Source organism: Palaemon carinicauda, chromosome 28, assembly GCF_036898095.1.
Source record: "Palaemon carinicauda isolate YSFRI2023 chromosome 28, ASM3689809v2, whole genome shotgun sequence".
NCBI lineage: Eukaryota > Metazoa > Arthropoda > Malacostraca > Decapoda > Palaemonidae > Palaemon > Palaemon carinicauda.
Genome location: NC_090752.1, coordinates 18,898,008 through 18,909,999, shown reverse-complemented (window position 1 = coordinate 18,909,999; position 11,992 = coordinate 18,898,008).

The window sequence follows — 11,992 nt, the reverse complement described above, 5'->3', positions numbered from 1 at the left end:
TATTTTTGACGAGATGGAATAACTTTCAAAAACATCTATAATGTCCGAAAACAGAATAAATAAAAGGAACGAGACCATTTGAAGCCAAGAGCTAGCTTCGTATTGATTTTTATTGCAGGCAAAGAAAGGAATAAGATCCACAAACACTATTTGGAAGGAAAAAGGGACGACGGCTGTCACGGCGTCTTCTCACACCACATGTCATCAATGTAAACATTTCGCTATTTACTTTCAAGCGAAGGGTTTTACAGTAGCTACTTAGAAACGAAGATTTTCCTTAAAGAATCAGACAAGAGAACTTGGAAGTAAAAACAGACTTTGAACCACCTAATCGGAGGTATTAGTCGATTAAAGTTACAGCTTCCATAAAATATATCTTTCTTAAACGTTGAGCCTCACACACTTCTAAATCTAACTTTGTATTCTTCAAAGTTTGCCATTACTAGAAGCACTACTGGTGAATTGAATTTCTAAGAAAAGGGGCATTTGAAGAAAGACTAGAAATATTCAGTGTCCGGCAGCAACAACTACTATTCTTTAAAGGTTCTGGGTAAAAGAGAAACGAGGTTTTGTAGAAGTCATGAAACGAAAGAGATAATACCATTAATGATTAATAATACATCAGTACCAAAGTATCTTGAACGCACTTTTAAATAACTGTATGCATTTTTTCATCATGCGGTCCACATTCCTTAAACGTGGGGTGCAAATTTATTCCGAGCGACAAAGAAACCTTAACTAATCATGATACATCCTCAAGACCTCCTGGTTGCTCTTTAACAAGAATTTCGAATTCCAAGTATATAAATGCATTGGATATTAAATACCTATTATCTACTGAACTGTCGTGAAGCTGTCTTAAGGAAATAAATCAATATATAGAAAAGGCAGTTAATGGTAATGTCAAATTGAATCAATATTTCCTTGAGTCAATATTCACCCTCCATTTTACCACAAGTCAAATTATTGTCTTCAGGCTGACAGACAGACTAACTGAAAGTGAGGCAGAACGACAAACACCATTATCTTTCTCTTCTTCTTCCCTGACCTACTAAGTTAATGACTATTTAAAATTGACCTCTTCAGAGACAAAGCTCAAAGGTGCCGATTGCAACGGTTTCTTTTATCTCTTAACGTTATCTCTCGTCGGGAAAATGAGAAAGACAATAATCTAATCTGATGATACCCACTGACCCAAAGAAGGCCTTATAATCATACACAGACAGAAAGATGGTAAACCAGAGTAGAAGAGGTAAACAACCCAATAAATATGCAACCATAAAAATGTCAACAGGTAAAAAAACAGTGAGGATGAACAATTTTTTGTTTGTAAAACTTCAAAACATTCTCATAAAAAAAAACATGGGAATTGGAAAAGTAGAGATGACTCGAGGTCTTAAACCTCTTAGAACTCTGCTATAATTCATTTACTGAAAAAATTATGAAGTTAGTATAACCAATTACCTAAGAAAAATAGATACTTCCTTGGCGAAATTAAATGAAATTGATATACCTCATGAATTCGTAATGATACACAATGTATAGTCAAAATGTGTAAAAATTAATCCGATAAATAATCATATTTCGAAAAACCTCAACACAATTTTGAAATATTAGTATAGATGAGTAACAATGTCGAAATATATAAAATTAATAAGCTGATTAAATTGTGAATGCAAATTGTATGTTAAATCACTACATGAAATGTGCTGGGCAACGAGGCAGAAGAAACATTGGGAAACATTTGAAAACATTAGCAAATTTCTTGAATTAACTTGACATTAAAGGTTTAGTGGAATACGATGTTGATTCATGCCATGACAGGTATTTAGGAGAGATATATCCAATGAGCTTTAACATGTACTGTAAATAATACCATATGCTATGTTAAGAGAACAAAAATTAGTTAAGAGAACAAAAATTAATGGCTATAAAAATATATGCAATTAGAGTCATGGAGGCAGCATAGCACATAACTTTCGAAGAAGGATAAAAAGTGAAGCTTCAATTTGATATATATTAATTCTCTGGTACACTGTGATGCTACGATCATAATCAAGCAACGAATCCAGACACTAAGTAAAACTAATGGGAGATAAGAGTGATATAAGATAAGACTGATATAAACATCTCATAAATATTATATAAAAGAAAAGAATGTTTATAAACTATGGAATAGAGAATCGTTTCTCCCAGAACATTTGATATCTTAACTTGTAATTTTGTTTGATTAAAGTTATCACTCACAACATGCAGGTACAAATTACCACATGTCTCCATGTAAGACAGATATAGTATTTATTATGCAGAAACAACAAAATTTATCAAATCCTTACTAATATTATCGCTAACGTTAAATGAACAATGTACCATTATTATCACAACCTCTGAACCTGTCAAACTCAAGCCACTATTCGAAAAATATGAACGGGTGTGTGTAAGTCTGGTTCTTGATTATTCCTATCAGGTGTTAGTAGAGCAAACCCCTAACAATTATATTACCATATACGGGAAACCTATCTGTAGCTCTGACAAGACTAGAGGAACTATCATGGTTAGAGAAATTTTAAACTTAAGAAATTCCATAGATCATGTCCTTATAACTTAAAAGTATTACAATTTTATCTTTCTTTAATATTACTGAGAGAGAGAGAGAGAGAGAGAGAGAGAGAGAGAGAGAGAGAGAGAGAGAGAGAGAGAGAGAGAGAGAGAGAGAGAGAGTGTGTGTGTGTGTGTGTGTGTGTGTGTGTACGTGTGAGTTCTTCCTCCATGCATGACACAGGAGTATTCAAGTGACACTCTCGATCCCCCACCGCTTATGAAATCCATTTAATTCTATTCACAGATACGAATCCGCTCAAGAAAAGGTCTAAAATGCAACCATACTCTATAGGAACCTTGAGCAACTTCTTTCTTTAGAAACTCATCTTATAGGGGCCAGACTTTATACTTCGTCTACTATTATGCAGCGCGCATTTGAAAGAAACGGTTTCTAAAATACCAAAAACTACATACAGTATTATTTGGTTTTCGTTGCCATCATATTTTGTGAAGCTGTTTTTAAACACTAACTTGCGGTATAATTTTTTTCTTTGAGAGGCTTTATACATTAATGACTAGAGACAAAGAGAGAGCAAGACATAAAAAAATAGAGGGAATATAGAAGTTTTGTTTTTTGTTTTGAAACCTCGGTATGGTAGTATGTCTTTCGAAGTACTCTATTAAAAGAAATTATAGAATTAATATATGCAGCCATCTCCAATAGCTACATAAATGAAAATAGTGATAGTTTATATCTAAGAAGTATACACGTATACAAGAGTTAAATGGCTGAGAGGTAGCCTACGTAAAACATAAAAAAAGGCACATGACTTAGCCTCGAACAAGAAGCAAAAGTATGAGAATTATCGAAAAATGAACAGATCACGCAAGAGAGGAGGAGCTGAATGATCTAAAAACAAGAAAGCAATCCCAATTAGTGCAGTAACAAAAAATACAAACCCTTAGGAACATTTTATCTAATCTCCCCACACTGAAGATAAGCCGTAATCGATCACACTTGGTCGTGTCTGAGTCATAAGCCGTTTCAAACTACATAACAATTTGAAAGCGGCATCGTTCGCAAATTTGAAGTCAGAAATTTGACCCAATCCCTTCACTTTGAAGAAGAATTTAGATAAAATCTACAAACGAATATTATAATAGACAAATGCCTTTATCTCGCACTGAAAATAAAGAACCAGTTCATTCCGGACCAAAATCTCTATTTTCAAAAGATCTTCAATACGAGAAAAAGAGACAAAATAATTAGACATCAATTTCGTTGGAAAAGCAACACGTTTAGTAAGTAAAGCTTCCAATAACGAAATACCACTAATGAATGCTGCCAGAGCCATATTGGGTCGCTGTTTGAAGAGATCTTGATAAATTAATATCATGCGTTACATTATATGCCGATATATATCCTGATATATATTCAACCAGGTAGGATATAACAATTTGCATATTTACGAGAAAGATTAATGCCGTTATAAATACTGATATATATATATATATATATATATATATATATATATATGTGTGTGTGTGTGTGTGTGTGTGTGTGTGTGTTCCAAGCCATGAATAGAAAATATGTAGATGTATATGAGTTTTATACAGTGATCTCAACGTCCTTTTTAAAAGTACTATGAATGTTATAAACTGTTGTGCGAGATCACTGAATTCTCTCATAAGTGACTTGTCTTAAGTCGTTTGGTAACAGTATCTTTCCATCACAGTGGAGGTTTCCACAAATCTAGTAGTTTCAGCATATTGACCGAGCAACATTGCATTACTTGCTCAAAAAGAGTTGCAGAACCACTCAAACCCAGACAAGAACAATATGATACTCGCCTGAGAGTATCTCGCTGTGCAAAGTGTGTTCACGAACCTTTAGTAATAAAGTGAAAAAACTTAAGTTCCGATGTCTCATTATTTGTTGACATGGGACATAATTGGTGTCAGGTGAAAGAATACATCTGTTTGTGTATGATGTGAGCGAAGTTGTAATTTAACCCGGTAAAATAAAGTTCAAGGTGCCTACGTATACGAGGTTTGCCACACCAGACACTGCTGCTGCAAGGGATGAAAACGAAGGAGCAGTAAGTTATAGTGATGTCGGTGCAGGACTTAGAAAATAGGTTAGATAATCTAACCGATTTAATAAACAGAGTACTAGTTGGACAGGAAGAGCAGTGCATAGCCACAGCGTCTCCGACATACTTAAACCGAGTTGAAAACAACACAAGTGAAAACACACATGCACAGCCGAGTGAAGATAGTTCAAACGTCGTAGTTCAAAAATTGCCAGAATTCCAAGCAAGTGTAAGGCTTTTTGACGATCAATGGCCTAATGAAGCCGTGTTAGTATATAGCCACCAGCTGCAAACAGGTACCAACTCGATGATGCAATTTTCTTTTTATAAACCCAAAACTCTGTAGTCTGTAAATTTCAATGAGCATGTGTGATAAAACCCTTGCGCCCCCAAACACCTCTAGTTCTTCACAAATTTCCTCTTCTTTTTTTCCAATGTCCACTGATATCTCCTAAATGAATGGCGTTCATAGAATATTGTCCCAATCAGATTTATTTTTTATTGTGCTTTTATTATGACATAAAATCTACTCAAAATGTTGTCACAATAAATTATTATTATTATTATTATTATTATTATTATTATTATTATTATTATTATTATTCTTTGCTAAGCTACAACCCTAGTTGGAAAAGTAGGATGCTATAAGCCCAGGGGTTCCAACAGGGAATATAGCCCAGTGAGGATAGGAAACAAGGAAAATTAAATATTTCAAGAACAGTAACAACATTACATGAATATTTCCTATATAAACTATAAAAACTTTAACAAAACAAGAGGAAGAGAAATAAAATAGAATAGTGTGCACGAGTGTCCCCTCAAGCAAGAGAACTCTAACCCAAGACAGTGGAAGACCATGGTACTGGGGCTATGGCAATACCCAAGACTAAAGAACAATGGTTTCATTTTGGAGTGTCCTTCTCCTAGAAGAGCTGCTTACCATATCTAAGAAATCTCTTCTACCCTTACCAAGAGGAAGGTGGCCACTGAACAATTACGGCGCAGTAGTTAACTCCTTAGGTGAAGAAGAACTGTTTGGTAATCTCAGTGTTGTCAGGTGAATGAGGGAAGAGGAGAATATAAAAAGATTAGGTCAGACTATTCGGTGTATATGTAAGCGAAGGGAAAAAGAACTAACCAGAGAGAAGGATCCAATGTAGAAATGTCTGGCCAGTAAAAGTACCCCATAACTCTCTAGTAGTGGTATCTCAATGGAAAGACGCAAGATTATGATGTTTTTCATGCATAAGAATCCTAAGGAAACTTTAAGGTTTTCTTAAAGATCCATCACAGATTTTACATACTTGGTGTTGACATGTATGTGAAGGATTTCAATGGATCAAAGTGTTTTTGAAGGACTTGGAAGTAGCCATAATATCCATGGAAGAGGATGCAGACGAAGGGGGAGATGAGGGAGATCAACGCCCCCACCCCTCGCATGACAGCAGCAGCAACAGTAGATAAAGCCGCGAGTACAATGCAGTGGGGCCCAGTGGGCATGCAGGCAGTGGGACCTCCCTTGGTAACCCCACCTCACTGCCATGGCACTGGGGACAGCAACAGGCAGCAACAGTATTCCAGGTGAGGTTGTTAGCCTGTGACACCCATATCGAGATCCAACATTGTGGTTTGGAATCCTAGCCGTTAGGATAGATCTACAGGATAAGTTAGTCCGAGCGCTGATCGACACAGGAGCCAGCATTTCACTGTCATCAATAACCAACAAGCTCGACACGCCAGTAGGAAATAAACTACAGGCAAGACATACAACAATAGCTAACTTTCAGGTAGGATCTGCGAAGTTTACACATGATTTTCAGGAATCCAGGCTATACTTGGTCTTGACTCCATTAAGAATAATAAAATATACATTTGCAGGCAAAAAGACAAGAGTAACAGTAATGGCGGGAGGGTGCATTCTGTTCATAGAAGTGATGAGTGTGAGTGCCTATGCAGAAGGGAGATACAATTTGGTAAAGTGACCACGTCTCAGCTCCTCCCGGAGGGAAAAAAGGTTGTTACTAAACCACATGAAAAATGGGCACACGTAGTATTAGAGGGCTTGTCAGAAATAAAAGAGAACGAAACGGATATTACAATAGCTAATTTGAAAAAATAAAAGAGTGGTGTTAGGAAGTTATTCTATGTGTGAATTGGAGTTATGTGAAATTACTGATAACGGGGTCTTGGGAACCGCAACTCCAGCCCGCACAGACGAACGACTCAGAACTTAATTAGGCAAGCACGAAAACAATGTCTGCCAGAATATCACCCTGTAGTTAGTAATATTGTTAATAGTTATCCAAATGTAATTGCAACTGGAGACGAGTCTCATGGGAGGATTGATCAATTTCCTTTTAGCATTGAAACGGGGCAGGCGGAGTCGATCAGGTCAAGACCTTATAAGGTACCCATTCATTTCCAAGGAGAGATAGACTGGGAAATTAGTAAATTAAGGAAACATCCCCCTGGGTTTTTCCTATTGTAGCAGTTAGGAAAAAGGATGGATGGTATAATAGTGTGTTGATTATGGGAACTTGAATGCAGTCACTTAGGACAATGAATTTCTATTGCCTTTAATCGAAGAATTACTCGTAAAGGTATGGGATAGTAAATCTTTTACAGCTATCGATTTAAAATCTAGATACTATCAAACACCCATTCAGGAAGACAGTAAATGCAAAATGGTATTTATAGCCAACGACCAACTATTTCAGTTTAATTTTCTTCCTTTCATTTTTCTAAAGTAATGATGGCAGTGTTGTCTCCCTTAATTGGCCATAATATTCTTGTTTATCGAGACAATATTATATTTACAGGGAAAACAGCAGAAGAACATAATAGCAATATTCGTAAAGTTTTAGAAGCATAGTGCCGTAATGGTATGAAAATAAATTTATCAAAGTGCAAGTTTTTCTGTAAACAGGTCGAAGTTTTAGGTTGTGCAATAACGTCAGATGGTATCTACCCATGCCCCAGTAAAGTAGAAGTTATTAGAGATTTCCCCAGGCCCCGTACCCCTAAGCAAGTAGTTGGGTTCCTTGGCCTCGCAAGGTATTGCCAAGAGGTTTTGGAGAGATAGCGAGACCCTTAGATGCTTTAAAGAAACAAAAAATAATAAATTGGCGATTGGAAGAAGATATAAATTGGGGATTGGAAGAAAAAAGGGCCCTAAACCAATTGAAAGCTGCCTTAACTATAATAAGTTACTCACATATCCTAGATTTGATCGCCCGTTTTTAGTGAAAACATATGTGAGCAGCATATCTATTGGGGGCATAATTTCTCAAAGAGATGATGAGGGTAGAGTGACGTGTTTGTTTTGCACCCAGGGCATTCAAATGGACAGAAAAGAATTAGAGTAACTTCGATCGAAAGGCATTGGCTATTCTTTGGGTTTTGGAGGGGCATCGGTTCTTTTTATTAGGTCAGCTGATTGAATTACAAAGTAATCATCGGTTCCTACGGGATTAATTTACAAGGGAGATTTGACGTTTAGACAAGCGAGGTGTATTGAAATATTCTTAGTTTAACATATAGGGATTTGACGATATAGTAGCTGATGTCTCTCTTGAGGTACAGTAATAAGATTAACTACTAGGGCACAAAAGAGGAATGAAGAGCAGATACAAAATTTTGAGGGATCAAATCCAAATAGAAAACGGGATATGAATTCACGAGAGGAACAATCGGGAACTGAGAACCACGAGCGAGAGAGAGAGAGAGAGAGAGAGAGAGAGAGAGAGAGAGAGAGAGAGAGAGAGAGAGAGAGAGAGAGAGATAGTAAACGTGAATGTGTGTGGGTGACAGAAGTCATGACCGAGGGTGTCCAGAATGAGTGCCCTGATGATGCAGGTGTTACTAACCTAAAGGGTTGGGACATAAAGGAAGTGCAAGAAGGACAGAAAAAAAAGAGGAATAGATGGAAAGATTGCGAGCAGTGATTAAAGGGGAGTCAGATAGTTATCCATCGTTTCTGAATGCGCCTCGTGATTTTTTTTTACTTTTTTTTATGGAGAATGATATCTTATAGGGGAGGGGAATTTTGCGCACGGGCAGTTCTTCCTCCCTCTTTAATAAATTGAGCCATCCACATAGTACATTGGAACACTAAGAAATGCACGTGAATCCTTCTTTTGATTAATAATGAAAAAAAATCTATAATAAGGTATACAAAATGTTGCCATACTTGTAATTGTTTCAAAGAACACAAAAACAATGTAACGGAAGATAGGGAGTAGCCTGTGATTCCTATTAATCTTATAAGGTATATATGGATGTGGTAGTACCATTTCCTACTGGTATAACACAACATAAGTATATATGTGTATTTGTGGATGCATTTACTCATTACACTCAAACTTAAGCAATGTTGGATAATTCAGCAAATTCCTTAGCCCAGGCGCTGTGCTCTTTCATTACTAAGTTTGTTTGCCAGAAAATTTGGATAAGAGATAATGGTCTTGAGTTTATAAATAAGGTGGTGAAATCGGTCACGAACTAGATGAAAATTGAACACATTTCAGTGACCGCATATAGCCTTTAGCTAATGGTATAGTGGAAATCCATAATCGGAAAGTGGTGCAAAATTCACGCTACTTGGTGGCTTATGACCCCCGTCATTGGCATATATACATATTGCATACACACACATATATCTCTTTTATAAAATAAAGAACAAGTCTCTCTCTCTCTCTCTCTCTCTCTCTCTCTCTCTCTCTCTCTCTCTCTCTCTCTCTCTCTATATATATATATATATATATATATATATATATATATATATATATATATATATATATATATATATATATATATATATATATAAATGTATATATATATATATATATATATATATATATATATATATATATATATATATATATATATATATATGTATATATATATATACAGATATATATATATATATATATATATATATATATATATATATATATATATATATATGTATGTATATACTGTATATATATATATTCCACCCGCCCCCTCACCCCTCCGTCGTTGGTACTATGGCAGACTCCACGGAAGTTGCCGCTGCGCCATTGAAACTTTCGTCATTCGCCAGCAGAGAGACGTTTGCTTGGTTTCAGCCCGCAGAAGTCCAGTTTAGCATCAAGGGCGTGACTCGCTCAACCACCAAAGCAGATAATGTTCTTGCGGCGATACCCAAGGAAACCTTCCCGGAAATATCAGACAGGCTTTGTGAGGACACACCCCAATAGCGTATGACGCCCTCAAAACTTACCTTCTAGAGCAGTACTCGCCGTCGCCAGCCGCCCGTATAGCAAAGCTTTTTCAGCTCCCTCAACAACTGTTGGGGGACCAAAAGGCTTCGCTCGCCCTCAGGGAAATGATCAGTATCGCTCGCCTGCAACCTGCCGCAGACGGCTCTCCTCATGAGGTGAACCTACTTCGTGCCCTTTGGATACGCTGTTTACCCGAACCTGTACGCACTGCCATACCCGATGTCGATAGTTAACCCATAAAGGACTTGATGACCAAAGCCGACGCCCATATGGACAGCCACTTCAAGACCTCCATCAACGCCTCCACTCCTGACGAAGAGGACGCCTATTCAACGTCAACTAAAGCTGACATGAATGCCGTAGGACATACACACCTACCCCATGACGTACCGAAACGGCGGCAAAGCTACCCACCACCCACCACTTGCTCGCGCCCCAACCAACGACTTCTACAGCCACTTGCTGCCTCACATCCGCCGCAGTTTTGAGAAGGTAGAAGCCGTTCAGGACTTCTCCGCGCCCTCGACAGTCAAAGCTCTGCAGGAATTCTTGCGCATGATCAACTATTATCACCGTTTTCTGCCAGCCATTGCCGCCACTCATGCTCCCCTCTACACCTCCCTCAAGGGCAAGCCAAAGGACCTGAAGTGGGGTCCCCTTCAAGAAGCGGCCTTCTGCAATGCAAAGAAGGCCCTATCAACCGCTGCGGCTCTCACTTTTCCTATCCCACATACCCCTCTCCTTCTCTCCACCGATGCCAGTGATGTCGCTATTGGTGCAGTACTCGAGCAGGTGGTCAACGGCTCGCCCCGCCCATTGGCCTTCTTCAGTAGAAAACTGTCCAAGGCAGAATCGGATTATTCTACCTTCGATCGCGAATTGCTGGCGGTGCACTTGGCTGTCCGTCATTTTCGCCATTTCTTAGAAGGTACGCCCTTCATCATTCGCACAGACCACATGCCTCTGGTGCACGCCTTCACTCGACAGTCTGACGCCTGGTCCGCCCATTAACGCCGACATCTCTCCGCCGTGGCTGAATACAATTGCACCCTTCAATACGTCCCTGGGAAAATGAATCGCATTGCCGATGCCCTATCAAAAAACACGTTAGCTGGGATTGGATTACAATGCCTTGGCTGAAGCCCAGTGACAGGATCCAGAGTATCAAGCATGTAGGACATCCCGTACGTCCCTCCGTTGGGAAGACTTCCCCCTCGTAGACTCCAACATTACCCTCCTCTGTGACGTCAGTACTGGTAGACCGCGACCTTGGATTCCTGCTACCATGCGCCGGCAGGTGTTTGATATCATTCACGGCTTTTCACATCCCTCATGCCGTTCTACCTCACAGCTGCTGAAGACGAAGTTCATTTGGCACGGCATTTCTAAGGATGCTTAAGATTGGGTCCGCGCCTGTACTTCTTGCCAAACTTCCAAAGTACATCAACACACGGATTCAGGAGTGGGCACATTTCCTCAACCTCAGCGTCGTTTCGCACACATTCACGTCCACGTTGCAGGCCCCCTACCAACATCACAAGGACATCGTTACCTGTTTACCGTTATTGACGGCTCCACTCGTTGGCCTGAAGCCATTCCTATGGAAACTACACCGTCCGCCTCATGTACATCTGCCTTACTCTCAGGATGGATTGCAAGATTTGGTATCCCTGATCATATTACTTCTGACAGGGGTACCACTTTCACCTCTCAATTGTGGACATCATTAGTGAATCTCCTGGGCATCACCCTACATCAGACAACTGCCTACAACCCGGCTGCCAATGGAATGGTTGAACATTTCCATCGCACCCTCAAAGCAGCTTTGATGTCCCGCTGCAAGGATTCCAACTGGTTTACTCATCTTCCCTGGGTCCTCCTGGGACTAAGGACCACTCCTAAAGACGTCCTCGACGTCTCGGCAGCTGAAATAGTGTATGGCGACCCGTTGGTCGTCCCTGCCGAATTTTTTCCTTCTGCAACCTCCTCCGACGATCTCCAGCGCATACATCACGTCGGGGGAAAATTTACTCCATGCCGCCAGAATTACAAGCCCCAGCGAAGCATCACATACCGACAGACTTGCACTCTGCA